This window comes from Phyllobates terribilis, unplaced genomic scaffold (assembly GCF_046119375.1).
Source record: "Phyllobates terribilis strain yellow unplaced genomic scaffold, ASM4611937v1 Scaffold_9__5_contigs__length_417890890, whole genome shotgun sequence".
NCBI lineage: Eukaryota > Metazoa > Chordata > Amphibia > Anura > Dendrobatidae > Phyllobates > Phyllobates terribilis.
Genome location: NW_027362769.1, coordinates 157,817,847 through 157,843,530, shown reverse-complemented (window position 1 = coordinate 157,843,530; position 25,684 = coordinate 157,817,847). Strand labels below are relative to the sequence as shown.

The 25,684-nt window shown below is 46.1% G+C and overlaps 1 protein-coding gene across 1 annotated transcript in view; it reads left to right on the top strand.

Moving 5' to 3' along the window:
* The first annotated feature begins 9,934 nt into the window (after positions 1–9,934).
* The window catches only part of ARHGAP15 (Rho GTPase activating protein 15), a 1,188,983-nt gene continuing 1,173,233 nt past the window's right edge, over positions 9,935–25,684 (top strand). Inside the window, exons 1-2 of the mRNA XM_073647243.1 lie at positions 9,935–10,113; positions 12,106–12,309. The gene's annotated coding sequence lies outside the window, so the exon portion shown is untranslated. The remainder of the gene's footprint in view (positions 10,114–12,105; positions 12,310–25,684) is intronic.

The following is a 25,684-nucleotide window of genomic DNA, read 5'->3' as shown; positions in this document are numbered from 1 at the left end:
TTGTCTGCTGCTATGACAAGGCTTTTTTGCCGCTGCTCTTTCAACCTGACGTAATTGCCTGTAGGAAAGAGTCCTCAATTTGCCCTTATCAGCACGCACACGTGTGTACTGTGAATCAGCTACATACTTCTTGATTGCCAAGACACTTCATCCTGATCATCGCACAATGTTGATTGTAGTCATGCCTTGACCTAAACACTCCACAATTTGTTGCTTCTCAGCAGCCGACACATCCTTTTTCTTTCCCATTTTGGCAGAAAATGTAGGCTGCTTAATAATGTGAGAGAGCCTTCTTAAGTAGTCTTGCCTTTCATTGGACACACCTGCCAAACTAATTAGCACAGGTGTCTGCAATTGCTTACAGTGATATAAAGAGCCCTGACACACATCACCATCAATGAGTTTAACTGACAAACAAACAAATTCTTCCCTTATCACTCCTAAACACTTTTTGTATAATAATTTGGAACGCAGTGTACATGTGCTTTTCCACAAAACACCAGTGGTTCACGTAGTGAATCTTACAGTTCTAACTTGCCAACCGTGGTCTGTATGGAGTTGTTCAATAAAGGGCCCAAAATTAAGATAACATAGATGGGAGAGGTCTCTATGAATAGGAATTCCTAAGTATTTGATACCCTGTGAGGGCCAGGCAAAGGGAAAGTTGGACTGGATGGAATCCTATATGGATTTGGGGAGGGAGACATCGAGGGCCTCAGACTTCGCTGCATTGATTTTAAAATTTTACCATGTAACAAAGTGATCTATTTCAGCCATAACAGCATGGATGGATATATGTGATTGAGTGATATATACTAGGACATCATCAGCAAATAGAGAGCACTTGTACTCGGTGCCTCCCACCTCAATCCACTTAATATTGGGGTTATGGCGAATTGATGAGAGCAGGTGCTCCGTCACTAGGATGTATAAGAGAGGGGACAGAGGACATCACTGCCTTGTCCCATTGGTGATTGTGAAAGGTGATGAAAATGTTCTGACGCACCCCCTGGGCCTTGGGACACCCGGAGCCGGACCCTTTTTGGTGGATGCTGGTGGTTGTAGTCTTCATGGCGGCGACCCAGTTCCGTGGCTCAGGGCGGTCAAACCAGTGGCGGAACTATTTATGTGGTTTTCATGTTTAAATGTCCGACTACGCCACCCGTGGATTGCGGTCAGAGTGAACCGCCGCTACAGGGCAGACCACTGAGGCTGGTGTTGTGGGTGCAGCAGAGCGTAGCATAACTCCCCACGGGAGGAGTATAGCCTCAGGGCAGTGTATGCGGAGGATGGGGGTGATGGTGCAGGGCAGCAGCAGTAACGACACGGAGTCAGTGATGCAGTTCAGGGCCTTTACTCACAGTTCTTATTATCCAGACCACGTCTGCAGGTAACGGCTGCCCACGTCGTACTGTGCTCACCAGGTGAGGGGCTCAGACAACTCCCAGATAACTTTGGAGCACTTCACAGGACCCCCTTTGTGTGTCCTTTGTCTGGCCTTTCTTACCAACACTTCTGTCCGGCTGCCTCGGGCCTCCTCTTGGTAAACTTGGCGCCAGTTTCCCTGACCCTATGTGGTGCCTTCCTAGCGGGTGTAGCGAGGGGCTGCGCCACATAAAATGTCAGAGCCTCCGGTTTCTAGCTGAGGGTCGTTTCCTGCCTCCACTAGTTCGGGGACCGGTCTCCCCCTTTGGCCTGACCCCTCCACGCAGGTGGATTCGGGCGTGCGGTGGCGACTCGCCCGTCCGCACCCCTGGGATCCCTTCATTCCTCGTTCCTGGAGCCTTCTCCGCTCCTCTTCCTTCCTTCTCCCTCTTCCAGGCCTGGGCCTCTGTTACTAGGCCCGCCTCCGGAGCAGAGCTCATGCAGAGCCCCTGCTCCCTGCCACTTCTGCTCAGACTTCTCTGCACTGAACTAAGATGGTGCCCACCTTTTATACTCCCTTCTCAATGCACCCAGGAACTGCTTCCTCCCTGCTCCTGCTCTACAGGGTTCCCCTTCCTCAGTGTTCCCTCCCCCCACTCCAGCCAGGGACAGGGACTGTCGTGCCCATCTCAGGGGCATATTGGTCGCCCTGCCCCACGGCAATGTGGTGTAATGCATGCAGGTGTCAGGGTCCTGATCCACACTCCATCCTTACCTGAGAGTGAGATATCACACCTCTGGGTGAGGTGCAATACGTCTTTAGCAACCGAGCCCTCAGGGTGCTACAGTTCCATTTATCTTCAGCCTAGGTGACGTATTGCGATACAGGGCCGTGATTTTGGCTATAAAAGGGTCCCCTAGACCCCTACCCCAAGCTTTTTAAGAGAATCATATATGGCGTGCCAGGAGACTCTATGGAATGCTTTCTCAGCATCCAACGAGAGTATCTAATTACAAATTTTTAACTGCATCTAGCCCAGGAAATACTTTGTGCCTAGTAGCAGTGTCTGCTAGTAAGCGGATTATCCCGGCTGTTAAGCAAGCTGCACCACCTGTAGTTTAGACACTTAATTTTTTCAAAGGAAATGCTTCGGGACCATGGGATACTTAGTGAAGAGCATCAGGAGGCACCCCAAGGCATAGGGGCTGGGACTGGCAGTAGGATGCCTTGCGGTGGACAGCCGAGCTCGATCCTTATAAAAGCTTTTTAACTGCAGCAGCTTTAGTGGACGCTACTGGAGCTGGAATTACCGCGGCTGCTGGCATGAGACTTGCCCTCCAATAGATCCTTGTAAATGGATTTAAAGTGTATTCATTCAAATTAGAGAGACAATTTAAATTAAAAAGCTTAGAGCTGCCTCCACCACAGGGGGGCTCGCTCGACCCACCAGCGGACAGGCACCAGTATTGGGAGAGGGGGGCTGGCCGTCAGGGTTCACCGCGGCTCTGGCACAAACCCGGCGACACGGAGGTGGCACGGGCAGGAGCGGACTGGCCGTGTCGGCTTCTCACTTTTTGGATTTTAGAAGGGCATGACATGCCTATATCTGTGTCTCCCCCTCCTTTTACTCCTCCACCTCTTTTATTTTCGCATGACTATATGTACTTGTCACTTTTCCATGTGTTAGTTATGTCTTCTGAGCAGTTTGTCAGCTTTTGGACACCTTTGAAGGTGTTTTCTATGTGTTTCTATGTGTTTTTGTTTGCCTGCCATTGGTTTGAACGGTGTTCGAAGGTGTTCGACGAACAGTTCGACGAACAGTTCGGCGAACACACGGGTGTTCGACGAACCGAACCGAACTCGAACACTACGGGGGTGGCTCAACACTAGTAAAGACCCTGAAGACTGCATCCTCACTGTCTCTGTGATTATTATCTGCGCCATCACCCCTGCACTACAATGCCTAGAATCACCTATAACATCTACAACATCTCTACACTGCCCTGGAGTTAAGCTCTGCATGTGGAGAGCTGAACCAACCCTGCTGCACCAACATCAGCTCCAGAGGTTCTGCACAGCAGCGGCGGCTCCATATTGCCGCATACCACAGGTGGCATCACAAACTATATATTTAAAGCTATAAAATCCCATGTAAATGTAGCACCTGGAGGGCTCGGTTGCTACAGAGGTATTGCATCTCATCCAGATGTGCGGTATCTCACTGCCAGGTAAGGATGGAGTATGGATCAGGGCCCCGACACCTGCATGCATTACACCACATTTCCGGGGGGCAGGGCGACCGATATGCTCCAAGTAGAGCACGACAGTCCCTGTCCCTGGCTGGAGTGGGGGGGAGGGAACACCGAGTAAGGGGGAACCCTGTAGTGCATAGGAGGGAGAGGGCAGTTCCTGGGTGCACCTAGAGGGAGGTATAAAAGGTGGGCACCATCTTAGTTCAGTGTTCAGTCTGAGAGAAGAAGTGACAGAGTAAGGGCCTCTGCATGGGGCTCTGCTCCGGAGGCGGGCCTAGCCTGTGAGGCCCAGCCAGCACTGAAAGAGCAAGGAGAGTGAGGAAGTTCAGACAGAGAAGAAGAGGGAGCAGGAGGTGGGAGCAGAGGCTCTGCCTGGGCTCTGCTCTGCAGGCAGGCCTGAGAGTAAGGCCGGAGCCTGGAGGAAGGAGAAGGAAGGAAGAGGAGCAGAGGAGGCTCCAGGAACAAGGAGCGAAGGGACCCCAGGGGTGTGGACCAGCGAGTTGCCACCACACGCCCGGATCTACCTGCATAGAAGGGTCAGGCCAAAGGGGGAAACCGGTCCCCGAAAGTAGTGGAGGCGGGGAACTACCCTCAGCAAGAAACCGGATGCTGTGACATTTCACGTGGCGCAGCCCCTCACTACACCCGCTACGAAGGCACCATATAGGGTCAGGGAAACTGGCGCCAAAGTTTACCAGAGAAGGCCCGAGGCAGCCGGACAGAAGCGAGGTCACTGGCGGGGTATGACAGGCCAGAGAAAGGACACGTAACGGGGGTCCTGTGAAATTCTCCAAAGTTATCTGGGAGTAGGCCGAGCCCCTCACCTGGTGAACACAGTGAGACGAGGGACGTTATGACCAGCTGTAGTAACGTGGATAAAGGACTGTGACTAAATACTCTGGACTGCATTACAGGACTCTGTGTCGTTACTGCTGCTCCCGCGCACCATCACCCCCAACATCTCTACTTGCTGCCCTGAGGCTATACTCCTCCCGTGGGGAGTTATACTATTTCCTGCTGCACTCACAACACCAGTCTCAGCGGACTGCCCTGCAGCGGCGGTTCACTCTGACCGCAATCCACGGGTGGCATAGTCGGACATTTAATCACAAAACCCTATATATAGACCGCCATTTGAGTTGACCGCCCTGAGCCAGGGGACCAGGTCCACGCCACACGAGGACTACAACCCCCAGCATCCGCAACGGGTCCGGTTCCGGGTATCCCCACACACGCGTGGCCGAGGGGGCGCGTCATAAATATTTCCCTTTTGAATGACCGCCCTGGGTCACGGACCGGGTCACCGCCACTGTGACATCTACCCAAACAACAACCGGCCCGGCACCGAGTACCCCACGGCCCAGGGGGCGCGTCACATGCATTTTACTATTATAAACTAATAAACAAACAAAAAAAAAAAAATATATATATATATATATATATATATATATATGTATATATATGTAATATTTTAAATAAAATATTTAGAAATAATTACAATCCAATTCATTGTAATAGAAGAAAGAAAAAGAGAACATTAAAAGCAATGTATAATTGGATAATAACATAAATTTAGATTTTTGCTTTGTGCATACCTTTAAACATTTAATACTAATTTTGAATGATTCTAGTTCTCATAATGGCCATCAGAGCACATACAATAGCATGGCATTTCCTGTTTTTTAATGATTCTCTTTCCAGCTTTGCTGTGTAGAATGGAACAGAATCATCAAAGTCCTCTCTTTATCATTAAGTGATGGGTCTTTGAATGACAGATGACAAACATGTAAATGAGGAAGGATAAAAACACTATACACTACACTAACAAGTGTAACTCCGTATATGGTTACACTGGGATTTTCCAGGACATTGATACTGATGGACTATATCTAGGATGGATTATCAATATCAGATCAGTGGGGGGAATTTTGCAACTCCCTTGGCAGGAGAATGTATACAGCATACAAAGTCGGAACGGCACCGCTCCTTACACTGTGTAGTTTTGGTTCTCGGGTAATGCTGCTTAGATCCTATTGAAGTCAATAGCAGTTGAGTTTCAGTTCACTTTAACCACCTCTTCAAAGTTCATACGACACAGCTTTATCCTAAGGAAAGGTCATCAATATTGAAGTCCTGGAAAACCCATATAAAAGGGTTGTCTGGTGAAAGCAAGTTGTCACCTATCCTTGGTACCCATGGGTCTGCCATGCACCGCTCTTGGCTTTCTCCGACAGTCCCATATAGAATTAATGGAACAGCGGTCCGGCATCCAACCTGCTGATCCATTTTGGAACAGGGATAAAAGTGCCATGCAATGGATAAAAATTTCCCTTTCTGCCGATTGTCACGATCAGATTGGACCCAAAACAATATGTAAATTATTATCTATTTAAAGACTACTACTATAACCCCTTTACGACCTTGGGATTCTCTGTTTTTGCATTTTCGTTTTTTGCTCCCCTTGTTCCCAGAGCCATAGCGTTTTTATTTTTTGGACAATATGGCCGTGTGAGGGGTTATTTTTTTGCGGGATGAGTTGTACTTTTAAACGCCATTACTGGTTTTACCATATCGTTTACTGGAAAACGGGAAAAAAATTCCACGTGCGGTGAAGATGCAAAAAAAATGCAATTCCACAGTTGTTTTTTTTTTTTTTTTTTCTTTCCACGTTCACTGGATGCTAAAACTGACCTGCCATAATTATTCTCCAGGTCATTACAAATTTGAAGATACCAAACATGTATAGGTTCTTTTTTATTTAAGTGGTGAAAAAAAATCCAAAGTTTGCTTAAAAAAAAAAATGTTGCAATTTTACGAGACCCATAGCGTCTCCATTTTTCGGGATCTGGGGCCGGGTGAGGGCTTATTTTTTTGCACGCCAGGCTGACATTATTATTGATACCATTTTGGGGTAGATACGACATTTTGATCGCCCGTTATTGCATTTTATTGCAATGTTTCGACGACCAAAAAACATAATTCTAGCGTTTGGAATTTTTTTCTCGCTACGCCGTTTACCGATCGGATTAATTCTTATTTTATATTGATAAATCGGGCGATTCTGAACGCGGCGATACCAAATATGTGTATGTGGAGTTTATTTTTTATTATTTTATCTTGAATGGGGCAAAAGGGGGGTTTTAAACTTTTATATTTTTTTAATATTTTTAAAAACATTTTTTTTTTACACTTTTTGCTTGCATCAATAGTCTCCATAGGAGACTAGAAGCGGCAACCGTCTGATCACCCCTGCTACATAGAGATGATGAGCAAATCACCTCTACACTCCCTGACAGAAGTTATGTCGCTTATCCATGTTATGTAAATAAAAGCTTATAACCTGACGTTAAATTCATTATTTGGTTTTATAAATTACTCTTTTGAAATCTGAAACCCTCCCAAATTTGGTTTAGATTAAGAAAATAAATTGGCATCAATGCTGAAATATTGATCATTTAATGAACACAGAATGGTCAGATTTTGGCAAGACAAAAGTTTTGTCGCCCACAGAAAGTAATGTGATATTCAAACAAATAATTATCTTAAAATACAAATATATGTTGCATAACATTGGTGAATCAAGTTGTGGTGCTATTAGAGTCATATTTAATATTTTGTGTGACTTCCATGAGCTTGAAGGACTGCATCCAATGCAGTTCAATAATGATTCATTCAATTTATTAATGAAGTCATCAGGAATAGCAAAGAATGCCGTCTTACATGCCTCCCAGAGTTCATCTAGATTCTTTGGTTTTGTCTTCCAAGCTTCCTCTTTCATCCTATCCCAAACATGCTCAATGATGTTCATGTCTGGTGACTGTGCTGGCCAGTACTTGATCACCTTGATCTTTTTTGCCTGGAGGAACTTTGTTGTAGAGATGGATGTATGAGATGGTGCACCATCCTGCTGCAGAATTTGACCCCTTTTATGATTTGGAATGTAAGAGGTAGTTAATACTTTTTGATATTTTAGGCTATTGATATTGCCTTCCACCTTGCAAATGTTTCGCACACCCCCATACTGAATGTAACCCAGACCACTATCTTTCCACCACTTAATGTAACTGTTTTCTGGGTGTATTTTGGTTCCATACGGGCTCCAGTTAGGTCTTCTGCAGTATTTGCGGCGGCTGTGGTGTAATTCTACTGAAGATTCATCAGAGAAATTCACCTTCTGCCACTTTTCCAGCGTCCATCTGTTTAGCAAGCTGTGGGACTTTGCAAAAGCCACACGTTTTTTTATTTGCCTTTTGTTTAGTGTTGGCTTCTGGGCACTGATTCAACCATGGAGGCCATTTCGAGACAGAATCCTACAAATTGTTCTAGTTGACACAGGGACTTGAGGTGACCAGGACTGTTGGAGCTCTGCTGTAGTGGAAGAGGGGCTTGCTTTGGATTTTCTAACCAACAAACGTTCCTCCTGAGCAGTTGTCTTGCAGGGTCTGCTGGACCTGGGCTTGTCAAACACATCTCCAGTCTCTTCAAATCTTTTTTTAATTCTTTGTACTCGACGCTGAGACACATTAAAGGTACCAGCCACCTCTACAGTGGATCTGGTCTTCAGCCTCTTGATAATCAAGGCTTTGGTAGCAGGGTGGATTTTTGGCATGCTGTCAGAGCTCAAGTTGCAGTTTAAGTGAAGGTTTGGGGTGCTGGGTTTCTTTTTATACACACCCATTAATTAATCGATCATTTACTGAGCACTGGTAAGGATGTAAGCTAGGATTGGGTGCATTATATGACCAGGCGACAAAACTTTTGTCTTGCCAAAATCTGACCATTCTGTGTTCATTAAATGATCAATATTTCAGCATTGATGCCAATTTATTTTCTTAACCTAAACCAAATTTGGGAGGGTTTCAGCTTTCAAAAGAGTAATTTATAAAACCAATGGATGAATTTACCGTCAGGTTATAAGCTTTTATTTACATAACATGGATAAGCGACATAACTTCTGTCAGGGACTGTACATTACAGAAATGCTCCTGTGCTATGAGCGCCGACCACTAGGTGGCGCTCATAGCGATCTTTACATGACAACCACTGGGGTCTGCTGCAGACCCAGGGTTGTCATGCCCACCCATCTGTGACCCGCGATCACGTAATGGGGTCACCGCTGGGCGGGGTAGTGACGAGCTTCCGGCGCGGCGCTGTTAAATGCAGCTGTCAGAGATTGACAATGGCATTTAACTGGTTAACAGCCGCGGGTGGATTGTGATTCCACCCGCGGCTGTTGCGGGCACATGTCTGCTGTAAGAATCAGCTGACATGTGCCCTGTTCAGTGCGGGCTCAGCGCCGGAGTCCGCGCTGAACCAGGGATGATGGCCTGGGGAGTACTAATACGCCCCAGGCCAGTAAGGGGTTAACATTGGTGGCCTATCCTTAGGATAGGTCATCAATGTCTTATCCGCCTGGGGTCTGACACCCGTCTGTTATGCGCTTTTCAGAGAGACCCAGCGAGACTGACACCAAGCCAGCAAAGACGCAGCCACAGAGGCACTTGGCACAAGCTGCCCACCCAGGCGAGACCTTGAGGGCCAGGAATACTCTTCACTCAGCTAGGGTCAGAACAATGGCGGCGCCTGCGACCAGAATAGCGTAGCACCAGATCTTCTCCATTCCCAGGTCGGAGCACAGAGCCACGATTCGTAACACCGGCACGCCCCGCCGATCAGCTGTTTTCGGTGGCCGGAAATACTTAATTGTGGAGCTGGCCGTCTACTTGTAGTGGCCAGGGCTTGTTACTGCACATCTGCCTCACATTGATAAGAATAAGAGGTGGATGCGTAGTACCCTGCGGTGGTCACTATACGAGTGGGTACTTCCGGCCAGCGGCATTCGCCACTGATAACAGCTAATCGGTAGGGGTGCTGGGTGTCGGACCCCGGCCGATCAGACATTGATGACCTATCCTAAAGATAGGCCGTCAATGTAAAAGTAGTAGACAACCTCTTTAATAGATAGATTATAACTTTATATGGGAAATGCTGTACTCCATCTCTTAATTGAAGACTGTATCAGATTTTGGACACTTTTTTGATCCTTGACTTTTTTTTATGGGTGTGTGTTTGGTATTTGGCTCTTACCTAATATATTACTATGTGTTGATCTATCCATCATTCTTACTCCAATCAGTCATGAAGTGTCTCACCAGCAGGGTCCAAAGCCCCTTATAAACCTACAGACCACAAGATAATACCGTACTCTGTGCGAGCACAGCTGCAATGTCAGCAGCTTACCCTAATTAGTGCAGCAACGAGCAAATGTCTTGATCTTGAAAAACAGATAAAGTGGAAGTGAAATAGGCAAAGCCCAGAGCGAGCAGGAAGTGGTCGTGTTTGCATTTTGCCTTGTTACAGTAGAGCATTCGTTACAACCAGTAACAGTTAGATATTCCTCCTGATTGTTTTCTACATGTGATGAGAGTGATTTCCTCCATCACTCAAAAACCACTAATTTTTCACGAAGTTGGAAAAAAAAAAGTCGATCCGAGGGTAAGTGGATACACAGTAGCGTATGTTATAAAGTTAGAGTATTATGTATATGGTGCAGGATATGCCATTCTCTGCAAACTTGCACATTATTGCAGGTGTAGAGTGTTTGCGAGTGAGTTTTTAATTTGGCTTATCTCCTTTTGTTGTCAGCATGTGTGAGATTTTACATAGGACTGCTGGTAAATCTACATACTGAATCATCTCACAAAAGGAATAGTTTGCAATCACAACAAATTTAAACTCTGCTACTTTTCTCCATTGTATTAATAATTTCTATATAATGCAACCTTACTGGATTTAGGTTTGCAAAGTGACAAGGATATTAGATTTACGTGCAGCCCTGCTCTTCTATATCTGACAGATCACACTACGATGTTTATTTTATGTAGGCGATGGATATTGTGCAACATTCCATATGTATACACTTCCTGTGTGAGTTATTTGGAGCTTCTTCGTTGCTTCATTCTCTACTGTAATTCTGCCCTGAAGATTTCAGTTATCGGAAAGTGGAAATTACAGTTAATATTTTGCACTTTTAAAACTAGTAATTAAAAAGTTATTAGTAGGATTGAAATGTATTCCCTATGCATAAGAGAGGGAATAACTTACTATCGCTGGGACCCCAAGAACGGGACTTTGCATCCTGAGAATGGCCGTCGGCAGAGCTCCATCTTGAATGGAATGGAGTTGCACTTGCTTAAATTCTACTACTTTTGTTGATTATGTATTGAGGGTAGAATGGAATACAGCGCTCAGCTTTTTTAGTCATCGCATAGACAATGAGTTGAGGTGGAGCATGGATCTATCTCAGGATCCAGATCTTTAGTGTCGGCTCACTAGGGGTGCCAGCAGTAAGACACCCAAAATCAGTAAGTTATCTGCTATATTTTAAAACTTTCAGTTCTAGGAGTACCCCTTTAATAAATTGCTATCTAGACTAGCATTTAATACAGGGGTGTGATCCAGGGGTGAACATACCATTGGTGCAGCCTGGGAAGCCGCACAGGGGCCCAAGAGGAAAGGGGGCCCCAATTCCACCTCCAAAACAAATACAGTTTTGCATTATGAAGAGCTATTAGACTGCAAAGGGCCCATATATTGTTCTTGCACAGGGGCCCTTTTCTGTCTGTGTCTGCTCCTGGTATGATCCTTGCTCCTTTGAACTTACTGCTGTGCATTAGACCATAGCCCCTCAAACAACTGGTCCGGAGCACAAATGTTAATTCTAGGGGTGGACACAGTGCAATGAGGGCCCTTGTGCAGGAATAGTATATGGGCCCTTCACAGTCCATTAGTTCATCATAATGCATCTCTTTATGTGACAAAAGCTGTTTGCTGCTTTGGAGGTGAATGTGGCCCCTTTACCCCTTAGCCCTGGTGCGGCTGCACCAATAGTATATTCGCCCCTAGTTAACGCTGACCTGTGGAAACAGCTATAAAAGTCTCATAAATTAGATAAAACAATCAAAGTTCTTCTTGGATCTAATATGTGGATAGGATACCTGGTATCCACCAGAGGATCCCTGATCTATCCCTATAAAACATCTGCACACTAGCTCTTAATTGCATTCTCTCTCTTATCATTACAGTATATCATGTAATATTGCATTATTTTACAGTAAATAATGTTGTAGGAATTTATTTTTTATTTATTTTCCTATCTACAATCTTATTCCGCAATTCTGGTTTGTACATGTTCTTCCTCCTTATCATTCCTTGTCTATGGGACTGTCAGAGAAAGCCAAGTCCAGAGCTCAGCTTTCTTTATCAATCCCGCAGACAATGAATGCAGTGTCAGTGCGCTTGTGCAACCTTTGATCAATTTAAATGGGAAATCCAAAACCCCCGTTAAGGATCAGAGGAGGTCCCAGTGGTGTGGCCCCCAGTGATTAAACATCATATGGAGTTGTAGGATATCAATTTTATGGAGCTTTGGATAACTTTATGCTTGTTCCAGACATATTATCTAACATTGCATATTTATTTTTCCAGAATTCACACACTACCTAAAAGTTTTAGCAAAAACTGAAAGATATCATCCTGGAGCCTCCGAGTCCTACGGGTTCCCCAGTCCAGGTCCTGGACCAGTGGGAAGTATATGAAGACATATCTGGAAGGAAATTTTATGTTAATATCATTAGCAAGGAAAGATCCTGGAAGCCACCAAGGTCAATCCCACTGAAGACTGACATCAAGGTAATTTGTTGATTGAAGGAATAGCAAAGTATAGAACAATAGTTTCCTATTGGTACCAATTGTCATGGGTATATCAGGTTTGACAGACAGTCATTCTGGATCTGGCTGTAGAAGGTCGCTGCGCAGGGCCTTGCAGTCACCTTCTTGATCCTTTCATCATCCCTCCCTCTCTAGAACCCAGAGGAGATCTCCACCTTCTGCTGCTAATTAACACACCCTTGCTGGATCTTTAAATACCCTCAGTTTCTCTAGAGAATCGCTCGTAGTAGAGTAAATTCCTCTGTTCAGGTCTGGAGTTCTAGCAGTAGGCTAGATTCTTCTTGGAGTTCCTTTGTGGATTGTACTCGTGATCTCTCTGGTGTGTTCTCAAAGCTAAGTGTATCCCCTTGTCTGTTTCTCTTGTTTATCTTTAGTTGCAGTGGGACTAACTAGAGCTCACCCGTCCCCCTCCCTTCCTAGGGCCTAGGTCTAGGGACAGCCAGGGCTAAGGTATCCTGCATTGCGATAGGTGCGGAACTTATTTAGGGATGATAGAGGATTCAGGGTGTTGTTAGAGCTGCTTAGGGGTCTCCACTCTCCCTTTCTCTAGTTGCTGGGCTTCCCCCCCGTCGTATGCTGGGTCCTTACCATATCTAGCATGACACCAATATAATAATACCCTGGAAAACATATAGGCTCCTGATTCACCAAAACTGGGGTCTGGAATGCCAGTCTTGAAGAACTGTGTGTTGGAGTAAGATGCACCTCTTAGGGATTTAAGGGGTAACATTTCTCCTTGTGGAGAGTGACATGCCTTACCAGGCTGGTTTGGCTTTTATCCTTAGTTATATAGCAGGGGTCAATATTGACTTTTAAGATTACTCTTTCCAATAGATGGCGCTAGAGTTCAAGTACTCTTCCTCTCTGAAAATGCAATTTGCATATTTAATTTCCCAGAGGAGCATTGCAAGGCTTATAAGCCTCCTCAAACCAGCATGTCAGGCCAGGCATGTCACTTTCCACACTGAAAAACGTTACTCCTTAGATCCCAGTCAGAAGCCTCTCACCTAGCCAAATCAGATCTCATGCCTTGCACTGACGAGAGGCAACAGCCTGAAACACTTTGTCTGCAAATTGAGATTTTAGTTTGGCTTTTATCCTAAATCATATAGCAAGAGTCGATATTGACGTTTAGGATTGCTACTTCCATTGATTCAGACTACAGTTCTAGACCTCTTCCTCTCTAAAGAGGCAATTTGCATGTTAGGAATTTGGTGCATCTTTCAACCACCATGCCCCACCACCAGTAATGTTCCTCCAGTGAGGGGTTGGCATACATTTCTGTTGTAATTTAGTTCACTTTTTGTGGAATAAATGATGATTTCGTTGGTTGTGCTTGGCCATGCCCTTTTCCCTCTAGGAACTTTTCTAAAAACTTGGTGGATCTAAGTGAGACTGGCATATAGGTACACTTTTTTTTGCAACTCCAAGTTAAGTTGGACGCTTAAAGGCGTTTTCCCATCCCAGTAAGTGATGGCTATGTCATTATGAATATGATCAGTGGGGGGGGGGATCAACCTCTGGGACCACCACTAATTCTATCAAAGAAGAGGATGCAGGGTTGGAGTTGCACATTTGCTCTCTACCTGGATGTGCAGTGAGGTGAAGCCAGACACACCAGGACCCCCTTCATTTTTAGCATTGGTGGGGTCTCAGTGCTTCTAGAGATGATTGAAAAATCTCTCTCTATGTTCATGGTAGGGAGAGACCTCTCAATCACCTGGAGTGGTGCTCGGAAGAGCCCAGTGGGGGCGGAGATGACTAGTCTCGTCTTCAGCACTGTGATCCCCTGCTGTCCTGTCTGTATACTCTTTTGCATCCTCCCCTGCCCAGGAGATGTGGTATGATCAGACCATGTTACTGTATGATTAGCCACAGCCATTACACAGTAGACAGCAGGGGCACATTTATAAGATTATCTCAGCACAGGAGCATTTTATTTAATCACATCCAATTGTGGAAGTTTTCATTCCAAGATCTATTGGTTAAAATGAACTTTGTTCAAGGGAAAACCTCTTTTAGGAGTTTATCTCCTCTCTAGGGAATAAATAGATAACTTTTATACAGTGTATTTAGAGGTCAATGTACCCTCAATTTAGTAACGAAAAAATAAAATATGAAAATGTTTTTTTTCTTTTTACATTAAAAGGCTTCTCTGTTTTGCATAACACTGATTTATTTGAAGGGTTTCCCAAAAGTAATGTGATTGTAAAGTTCAATTATATGGGATCCACAGTGATTAGCAGGAAGATCTCATCAGCCAGGGGTCACTTTCTTTGCAGCACCACCAGAGGACAAATTAAGTATTACACCTTTGTTATTAAAATCAATAGGCTGTCCATGCGATACAGGGAGCTGCGTATCTAGCAGAGTATAATTGCTAGGATTAAGAAGGTTTGATCCTTATGTAATAAAAAAAACAATAACATCTGCAAATGTGATTTACTAATAACACAGTTACAGGATAATAGTATTTACATATAATAGTTGGCACAACTGCAGATGGCACCGCTGCATTGTGGGCTGGTGAACTGTTCGGCATCTGGGCTCAGTGACCCTCGGTGATACTTTTTTGTACCGCACTCTGAACGCTACAAGGAAGAATGACACTTATTATGAATAATTCAGGAAGGAAATTAACAAAGTTTACTCATGCATGCAAGGAAGTATGTTCAGCAGGGTATGTTGGATTTTGTATGAGCACAGATGGAGCTGAGAGCATGTGCCAGGCAAACCCAGATTTTTTTTTTCTTTTTTTTATTAAGGGTGGTTCTGGGGACTGATTTTCTTATATAAAAATCTTCTGCAAATCTACTTTTAATATATGGTATTACCAATGGGTTACATGAGAAGAAAAATATGAAAAATAGTGCATTGTAAAACTGGCGAAATAGTCCACAATGACTGACCAGTAGTTGTTTTGCTTTCTCTCTAGCCAAAATAGAAAAATACCTTACCCATTGGCTGCTATTGAGCAATGCTACTGATTGCATTTGCAAAATGCAAAATATGCAATGAGGCCCCCACGTACCATATACTATTTATCGGTCTGGTACCTCCTCATTTGGCGTATGGGGCTTCGTCCATTCTCAAGAAACAGGACCCAAGTACCTCTGCACACTTTACCGCTATGCCCCAGTCCTCCATTATCGTATCATTTAACAGCTTGTTTCTTTGATGATGGAATCTGTCTCTGAACCCCAATCATTTACCATGGAGAAACCCTTGGTTTCTAATTTTTACTTGCCAACTGTTACACGCACGCCACTAGGTACAGATAGGGGCGAGACAGGTTACATGAATACTTTGGAATCCTGGGGGATCCGTTACTCAGGGCGACCATAGACCATGTGCTGCAGCTTCTCTCAGGCACACAGGGGTATTGACCCTCAGGCACAGACACGTAGGTTGTTTCACTTGCTGACCAGACACACTTGACAAGAGTCCTCATAAATGGTAGAACAGTAGCATTTATTAACTTGCACTGGCTGTGCGGCTTCTTAAGTCTTATGAGCAACAGGCTCCAGTGACAAACAGTACAGTTTCCTTAGCAGCACAGCAGTTCCCAGTCTTCCCAGTAGTACAGGACAGCACAGTTCTAATGCAAAGGCACATTAATGAACACAGCATTCTTTACAGCACAGTGAGATGGAGGAGGAGGGGGAGTGGTTGCTGATGGAGATGGTCCTTGTGACACCATTTCTTCCAGTCCTTATCTTTCTGCTTGACAATACTCTGCACTGCTATTTCAGGACCTCTACCTGACTTGTGCTTAGCTTCACTCCTGACTTGAATCCTTTTCACTTGCAGGGGCGCTTCTGTGAGATACAGGACACATACACCACCTTTCTCTTCAGCTCCAGCCAGACAGTAAACAACTTCTCCACAATCCCCCTGGGGCTCTGCTAAAATACTCCCCTTCTCCTGTGACTGTGTTAACCCCTCTAGTTGCTGGATGCTTCTGGAGCACAACACTTCCTGTCTTATGTGCTTGTGTTACTTCTAATAGTTGCTGAATGCTTTTAAAGCAACAGCACTACTTCTGCATGTCACACTCTGCAACAGCACGACTTCTGCAAGTCACACAACTTTCATAGAACATCCAGCAGAGGGGGAGCCATACCTGACTCCCGGAAGAGATGGCAAATATCCTTGGCATCGCACAAGCACTGCACATGAATCCTCCTGGAAAGAAACTCTTTGAGGAGACTTCGTGAGTATCAAGTGCTGCATTCAGCATTTATCATGGACAAGCATCCAAAAAAGTTGGAAAGTATGTTCTCATCTCAGACAACGTCTACAATAAGGGGCCAGCATGGCATAGAAATTGCTATCCAATGCCCCATTTTCAGTTGTAGTTGGGTACCATGACATTGATTGATACAGTGCCCTCATTATAGTGCCAACCACAGCGCCTTTAGACAGTTCTGGTAAAAAGTTTGGCTATGCAGTATGCTTTATTTATGGACGATATAAGAGGATTTCCTCTGCTCAAGACTCCTTCTATTAGCTAGAATGGAAATTCGCTGAAAAACAAATGACGTCTCTGAAGGTCTTAGGACTCAGAACAACATCAGATTGTGATCAGTAATTCATATTCACAGGCATCATCTAATACTAATACATTGGTGTGTTTACCCATGGCTTCCTCTGCCAACAGCTGATTTCTTGGATTTTAGTTGGCAGAATAATTTCATTGTGTTTTCATTTAAAGAAGACATTAACCAGATAAGACCAGTGATGAACGAGCACTAAAATGCTTGGGTACTCGTTGCTCAGGTCGAGCAAATTGGAATACTCGGGTGCTCGACCCAAGCAAAGAGCCGAATGTAATTCTATGGGAAACTCGAGCATTTTTCAGGTGGCTCCCCCCAGCGGTCTGCAGAGAGCCTAAAAATTGCCCAAATCGATGGGAACAGTGCTCAAATGACATGGGAGCAGCATGGGGAAGACCCCTGGAAGCATCTCTGACTCCCAGATCACTGCTGTCAGCAACGTGGTCAGAGGATTACGCCACTTTTACGGACTCACAATAAAACATACAAAAACTAAACCAAAATGGATTTTCCTGGGAAATATGTTAAGGAACATCCTTTCCAGCGTAACGACTTGTATATAAGGCAAAATAAATAACCAAAAACAAAAATACTCCCCCACAACTTGGGCTATGTTCACACGTAGCGTTTTTGATGCGTCTTTGCACTTTTGAATTGCTTTCAACCAAGACAAATGCATTCTCCAGGAAATGTCATTTTAACATTTTACAACCTTATCTGGCCATGTGGTGTGTGACACATAATCAGACACATGCATACAGTGCTGAAAAGACATGGGAACAGCATGGGGGAGACCTCTGGAAGCATCTCTGACTCCCAGGTCACTACCTAACAGTGTGCTCATCATAAGTAATCCTTGGCGCATGCGAAGATGCCTCCCACCATGCACCTGTCATTGCAGACTTGCAACAATCACTGTCCACATCCTTGTACCACTGCAGCATTCAGTTGTCCCTACCCCATTCCTTGGAATGCAAGCGCAAGCATGCAGGCAGCCACCCACCCACCCACAGGCTGCAATACTAAACTGTCAAATTTTTGACAGCTGCTTGCACTTGAAATGTGGCCTTTTAGGCTCGTGGAGGAGGGAGCTTTTCACAACCTCATGCAGGCGGCGGCCCGGTGTCCATACTCGGTCCCCAGCCGCCACGATATTTCCCGGTATCATCTCCGCCTTCCACAAGCACGGGTCCCACAACATTACCCATGCACTCCCCAGTGCACTTACTGGGAAGGACCGCCTAACCACAAACACGTAGATGGGTGAATGTGGCCAGGGACGGTACGAGAGCCAGTCCACAACTTTTTTTGCTAAGAGTTGTATTTAGCTCGGTGAAAGGACTGGCATAAAGGGAAACCGTATGTACCCTGCGTATCATTTCTCCCAGGAAGTCCTGTAATTGAGCTTGTTGCAGAAGCAATGGCAGCCCGTCCAACATCAACTCGCACTTGTCGGTGGTGCTTTGACACACAAACAACTTTCTTTGCGCATTTAATTTCTTGAATACAGAGTTGAACAATGGCCTGATCTGTAATGCGTTTTGAGAAATAACATGCATAAACATGGCCGATCCACATTAAAAAAGCAGCCATAGAGTGTCCGGGAACCTTCCCCCACACTTTTCTTAGCCAGGGCTGCTTTTCGGCAGGGTTGGACGGGCCCACCAGAAAACCGGAGACTCCTCCGGCGGGCCCTGGCTTCTCCTTCAGGAGAGTTCATAGTGCCGAGGTGAGGCCATGATGATGATAGAGGCCACCATCTGCTTAGTTTTCTGTTACTTGGAGTGCAAGTGCAAGTATGCAGCCAGCCACCCACCCACCTACAGGCCGCAACACTAAACTGCCAGATTTCTGGGCAGCTCTTTTCACTTGAAATATGGCCTTTTAAGCTTGTTGAGGCGGAAGCTTCTCACAACCTCATATCGGTGGCGGCCGGGTGTCCATACTCGGTCCCCAGCCGCCACTATATTTCCCGGTATCGCCTCCGCCTTCCACAAGCACGGGTCTAACAGCATTACCCGTGCCCTCCCCAGTGCACTTACTGGGAAGGACCGCTTAACCGCAAACACGTGGACAGGTGATTGTGGCCAGGGACGGTACGGAGCCAGTCCACAACTTTTTCAGCTGAGAGTTGTATTTAGCTTGGTGAAAGGACTGGCATAGAGGGAAACCGTATCTACCCTGCGTGTCATTTCTCCTTGGAAGTCCTCTAAAGCTGCTTGCACTTGAAATGTGGCCTGAACATTACTGATGGTACTTTTCTGTGGGAATTTGCTTGCCTCCTACCTACTAGTACTGGGGGCAGTGCTAATACCATGGCGTCGTACCATAGTTTGCTGGAAATATTCCAGGCTGGTATGAAGCCATCCCCAATTTCCTTCTCAGGGATTTTATTTGGTAGACTGAGTGGCTGCCCAAATACATTTTCTCACAAAGGAGCTGAAGATAGAGTGGCAGTAGGTGCAAGTTTCTCCAGCCTGTTAGATATTAGAGGGTGAACGCCAGCACATTGGATCAGTGGTTAGCACTGAAGTCTTGCAGTGCTGGGATCCTGGGTTCAAATCCCAGCAAGGACAACATCTGCAAGGACTTTGTATGTTCTTCCCGTGTTTGCGTGTGTTTCCTCATCAGTAAAAAAGCAGCCATAGTGTGTCCGGGAACCTTCCCACACACTTTTCTTAGCCAGGACTGCTTCTCGGCAGGGTTGGACGGTCCCACCATAGAATCCTCTGGTGTGCCTTGGCTTCTACCTCAGGAGAGTTCATGATAACGCTAACTTTGCAGCTGCTATGGGGCTCTTGAGTGGGTGAGAAAGGTTAGGCCTCAGAATCAAATCCTCTGGTGGGCACAATGTTTTTCAATCTGAAACAGCTTCTCAGTGGGAGTTGTATTTCAGCCATATTCTTTAGCTCGGTGAAAGGACTGGCATAGAGGGAAACCGTATCTACCCCGGCTGTCATTTCTCCGTCACCAGGTTCCGCCCATTGTCACACTCAACCATGCCTGGCTGTATGTTCAGTGGTGAGAGCCACAGATCAGGCTGCTGTGTTACAGCTTTCAGCGCTGGGCGGTTTGTCAATTAAGCATGTTATCTTCAGTACAGCCTGTTGCCGCTTGGCCAAGGCAGTGCTGCAGTGTTGTCAGCTTGTGACTGATGTGGTCATTTCGGAGATGGAGCAGGAGGTGCATGAGCTGAACAATGTGATTACATTGAGGTTAAATTGGTGACGCTGTTTTTTATACTAAAGAAAGATCCTATTGTTTTGGGGTTTTTTTACGTTATTTTTTAAGACAAATGCATTTACCGGGAAATGTCATTTTAACATTTTACAACCTTATCTGGCAATGTGGTGTGTGACACATCATCAGACACATCCTTTTTTATTTATGATGGAGGGACTCTGAAAGTCATAAAGCCTATTTTTATAGGGACATCAGATGGCCCTTACTATTCTTAAAAGGCAAGCAGTCGGCCCTAGCTATTGTTAGAGAGCCACCAGCTGGCTATGCTTTGTTGTTATTGCGTATCCAGTGACTGCAAGGGCTGCCAAAACTTTGGACGAAACCCAATACCCCTTTGAAGAGACATAGAGGAGGATCTCAGTAAAAAAAAATTTCCCATTATAAAGGAGCGGGTCTCCTATAGTGGTAATGCCCATGCTGTGACTGCAAGGGCTGCCAAAATTTGGGAAAAACCCCACTAAGAATTTAAAGACACATAGAGCAGGGCCACAGTAACAAGGTACGATATGTTCCCATTAGAAAGGAGAGGGTCTGCTATACAGTTATAGGGTATGCAGTGAGTCCAATGGCGGACCAATTTTAGGAAAAACCCCACTAAGAATTTAAAGACACATGGAGCAGGGCCACAGTAACAAGTACGACTTGTTCCCATTAGAAAGGAGAGAATCTGCTATACAGTTATAGGGTATGCAGTGAGTCTAACGGCTGACCAATTTTAGGAAAAACCCCACTAAGAATTTAAAGACACATGGAGCAGGGCCACAGTAACAAGTACGACATGTTCCTATTAGAAAGGAGAGGGTCTGCTATACAGTTATAGGGTATGCAGTGAGTCCAACGGCTGACCAATTTTAGGAAAAACCCCACTAAGAATTTAAAGACACATGGAGCAGGGCCACAGTAACAAGGTACGACATGTTCCTATTAGAAAGGAGAGGGTCTGCTATACAGTTATAGGGTATGCAGTGAGTCCAACGGCTGACCAATTTTAGGAAAAACCCCACTAAGAATTTAAAGACACATAGAGAAGGGCCACAGTAACGACAAATTCCCATAAGAAAGGAAAGAGTCTCCCATAGTGTTGGCCTATGCAGTGAATGCAAGGGCTGCCAAAAATTTGGAGGCACTTCAATGCCCCTTGGAAGAGAAGTGGAGGAGGGCCTCATAAAAAAATGTTCCTATTAGAAAGGAGCGGGCCTCCTATACTTGTAATGCCCATGCACTAAGTGTATGGGCTGACAAACGTTTACCCCGGGGGGTATACATGAACATACTGTATAAAAAAAATTTTTTACGGGCGTCATAAACACCCTTTAAAAAAATTATGTGGGTGTTGCATCACGGACCACGGTCACCCTGGTGATATGGTGGTGGAGGATGAGGAGAAGGAGGAGGACAAGAGCAAATAGCCAAAATCAGGAAGCGTATACCCATGTGTGGGTGTGAAAAGGTGCATGGGAATACACCTCCCAAGAAAAGACACTGGATTTGATTTTATGTTGCGCTGCTATCTTTCGGTGGTGTTGAGAAGTCTGGCCCAATCCAGCCCTTGTTCATTTTTATAAGAGTCAGCCTGTCAGCATTTTCAGTTGACAGGCGGATGTGCTTATCAGTTATAATTCCACCAGCGGCACTAAAAACCCGCTCTGATAAAACGCTGGTGGCAGGGCAGGCCAGGACCTTCAAGGCATAGAGAGCCAGTTCATTCCACGTATCCAGCTTGGATACCCAATAATTATAAGGCACAGAGGAATCACGGAGGACGTTGGTACGGTTGGCAAGGTACTCCTTCAGCATCTTCCCAAACTTTCAGCATCTTCCCAAACTTTGCACTGCTTGTGAGAGTACCCCGCGCCTCAGGGCCTGTGCGATGGGAGGGTCTGAGAAAACTCTCCCAGAACTTTGACAGTGTTCCCCTGCCTCTGCCGGATTGAAGTTGTGTCTCTCTTGCCTGTACTCCTTGGTTGTCCAACAAAGTGTGCCCTCTGCCACCAGCGTTTTCAGATGGGAATTTTTTTAATAGTTCCACAACAAGGGCCTTCTGGTACTGCCCCATTTTTGTAGACCTGTCCGCCTCAGGAATAAGAGATCTAAAGTTCTCCTTGTAGCGTGGGTCTAGAAGTGTCACCAACCAGTAATGACTGTCACCCTAAATTTTGAGAACGCAAGGGTCATGGGAAAGGCAAAGTAACATAAACTCAGCCATGTGTGCCAGACTACTAACAGGCAAGACTTCCGTGTCCTCACCAAGAGGATGACTGACCATGCTCTCCTCCTCCTCCTCTCTGTCCTCTGGCCATCCGCGCTGAACAGACGGTATGACAGCTGTGCAGGTAGTACCGTCTATAGTGCATGAAACTAGCTCCTGTCCTTCCTCCTCCTCCTCCTCTTCCTCATTGTCACCCAATCCACATTGGGATGAGATGAGGCTTAGCTGTGTGTAATCACCCTGTATAGTTTCTTGCTCCATCTCATTGTGTTCCGCCTGCAATGCATCCTCTTTGATTGTGAGCAGAGAGCGTTCCAGAAGACAGAGAAGCGGAATGGTGACGCTAAATATGGCGTCATCGCCGCTCACCATCTTGGTGGAGTCCTCAAAGTTTTGGAGGATGGTACATATGTCTGACATCCATGTCCACTCCTGAGGTCTTATGTGTGGAGTCTGAACTGAATACCGACGGCCTTGTTGATGCTGGTATTCAACAACTGCCCTCTTCTGCTCACAAATCCTTCCCAACATCTGAATTGTAGAGTTCCAATGCGTGGGGACATCACACACCAGTCTGTGAGCTGGAAGCTGCAAATGCTGCTGAAACACTGCAAGGGCGGCGGAAGCTGTAACTGACTTTCTAAAATGGGCACACAGGCGGCATACTTTAACAAGCAGATCCGGCAGCTCCGGATATGATTAGAGAAACCGCTAAACCACGAGGTTAAGCACATGGGCCAAGCATGGTACGTGTGTGAGCTCGCCTCACCTCAGAGCCGCCACCAGGTTCCGCCCATTGTCACACACAATCATGCCTGGCTGTAGGTTCAGCGGTGTGAGCCACAGATCTGCATGCTCTTTCAGAGCTGTCCACATTCTTTAGCATTATGCGGTTTTTCAGCTAAGCATATTAGCTTCAGCACAGCCTGTTGCCGCTTGGCCGAAGCTGTGCTGCAGTGCTTCCAGCTTGTGACTGATGTGGTCATTTCGGAGATGGAGGCTGAAGAGGAGGAGGAGGCTGAGGAGGATGAGGTGCAGGAGCTGTAGACCGTGGGGGCAACAGTGATTGACCTAGGGCCCGCAATCCTTGACGTCGGGACGACGTCTTCCATCCCAAGGTCCGACTGGGTCTCGGCTTCCACTATGTTAACCCAGTGTGCCATCAGCGAGATGTACCATCCCTGCCCACAAGCACTTGTCCACGTGTCCGTGGTTAGGTGGACTTTACCGGTAACTGCGTTGTTGAGAGCATGGCTAATGTTTTGGGACACGTGCTTGTGTAATGCGGGGATGGCACACCAGGAGAAATAGTGGCGGCTGGGGACCGAGTACCGAGGGACGGCTGCTGCCATCAGGTTGTAGAATGCTTCCGTCTCCACGAGCCTAAAAGGCAACATTTTGAGTGCAAGCAGTCGTGAAATGTGAGAATTTAGTAGTGTGGCCTGTGGGGCGTTGGCTGCATATTTGCGCCTGCGTTCCAAGGACTGGGGTATGGACAACTGAACACTTCACTGGGACAAGGACATGGACGTGCTTCCTGATGCTGCTAATTGAGAGTGTGCAATGACAGGTGCAGGGAAGGAGGCGTCTTCGCATGCACCATGGACAGGGGATTGGCTTGCATGCACAACAGCGGAAGTAGCAATGGTGCCACCCGCAGATACTGTTCCTGGACCCTCGGGTTCGGCCCACAAAGTCGGGTGCTTTGCTACCATGTGCCTGATCATGCTAGTGGTGGTCAGGCTGGTCGTTTTGCCACCCCTGCTGACGCTGGCCTGGCAGGTGGTGCAAATGGCCTTTTTGGGGTTATCGGCAGAGTTTAAAAAACAACCAGACTCGGGAAGACCTAACAGTTGTACTGGCAACTTCCTTCGTGTTGGTGTTACGGGGAACGGTTGCTTGCCTTCTGTCTGCGGCCACCACTCTGCTTCTTCCTGCCTGTTGGGGTGCTCTGCCTCCCTCCCCCTGTGTGCTGCTGTCCTCGCTCTGCATGTCCTCCTGCCAGGTTGGGTCAGTTACTATATCATCCACCACCTCGTCTTCCACTTCTGCACCTTAGTCCTCCTCCTGACTTTCTGGCAATTGTGTCTCATCATCGTCCACATCTTGTGACACTTTGCCACCGTCGCCTTCGTGTGACCGTGGCTGCTCAAATATTTGGGCATCGCTACACACGATCTCCTCTTGCCCCGCTTCAAGTGGACCGGGCGAGAGGCCCAAATCTATAAATGGAAACGTGAACAGCTCTTCAGAGTGTCCAAGTGTGGGATCAGTTGTCTCTGGGTACTCGGTATGGTGGGAGGAAGGAGGATCAGGGTGAGGAATATGCGGTCCAGACTCACGGCTATTGAGACTTGACCATGTGGAAGACAGGGTGGTGGTGGTGGCTAAGTGACTGGAAGCATTATCCGCTATCCAACCAACAACCTTTTAACACTGCTCTGGGTTCAATAGTCGTGTGCTGCGGCCCCCTAGAAATTGGGACAGGAAGGTCAGGCGAGAAGATGTGGGTCTTTGTTGTGGCACAATTTCGGCTTGCCCACGGCCTTGTCCTCGGCCTCTGCATGCATCATTACCATCACGTCCAGTTCCCCGTCCCTTGCCACGTGTCTTGCCCATTTTAAATGGAGGACAGTATCTTCCACGCTCACTACAAATGACTGAGTTTGGAGCGAACTTATATGTGATCCGTGTGATAGAGAAAACAGAGTTTTAAATACCTGGCCTGTTTTTAACTAGTTTGAACAGCAAACTGCGGTGAATTGCTTCAATGACACACTAAAGGAGATTTTTAATGGAGGCCAGAAATGGCAGTATTTTATGACAACGTATATGTGATCCGTGTGACGGAGAAAGCACAGTTTTAAGTAGCTGGATTTCTAGCCCTCTAATATGGAAAGGACCTGGCTGTATTCTGCAGTGCCAGCAAGCAAATGGCGCAGAAAAAATGGTGTTCTCTGGATTGCTTTTTAAGCAAATAATGAGGATTAAGATCCAAAGAAAAGTATTCCTGGCCCCTGAGACCTGGCCTTTGTATAGAAATATCTAACAGCAGTAGAAGGCAGAATTGGAATGGAGCCTCTTGTGCTATATGCACTGCAGTCTGCTATATATACTGCCTGCCTATACACTCTGCCTGCCTGATATCTCTGCAGATGGATTAGTTAGTCCTCAGAAGGACTGTTTGTTAAGATGGATATATATAATGTACGGTTTTTCTCCCTACACTACCTAATACACGATCAAATCTCTCTATAGCTCAGTAGCACCTCTCCCTACACTGTCTGATCCGGAGTGACTGTGACGAGCATGGCGGCGCCAGGTCTTA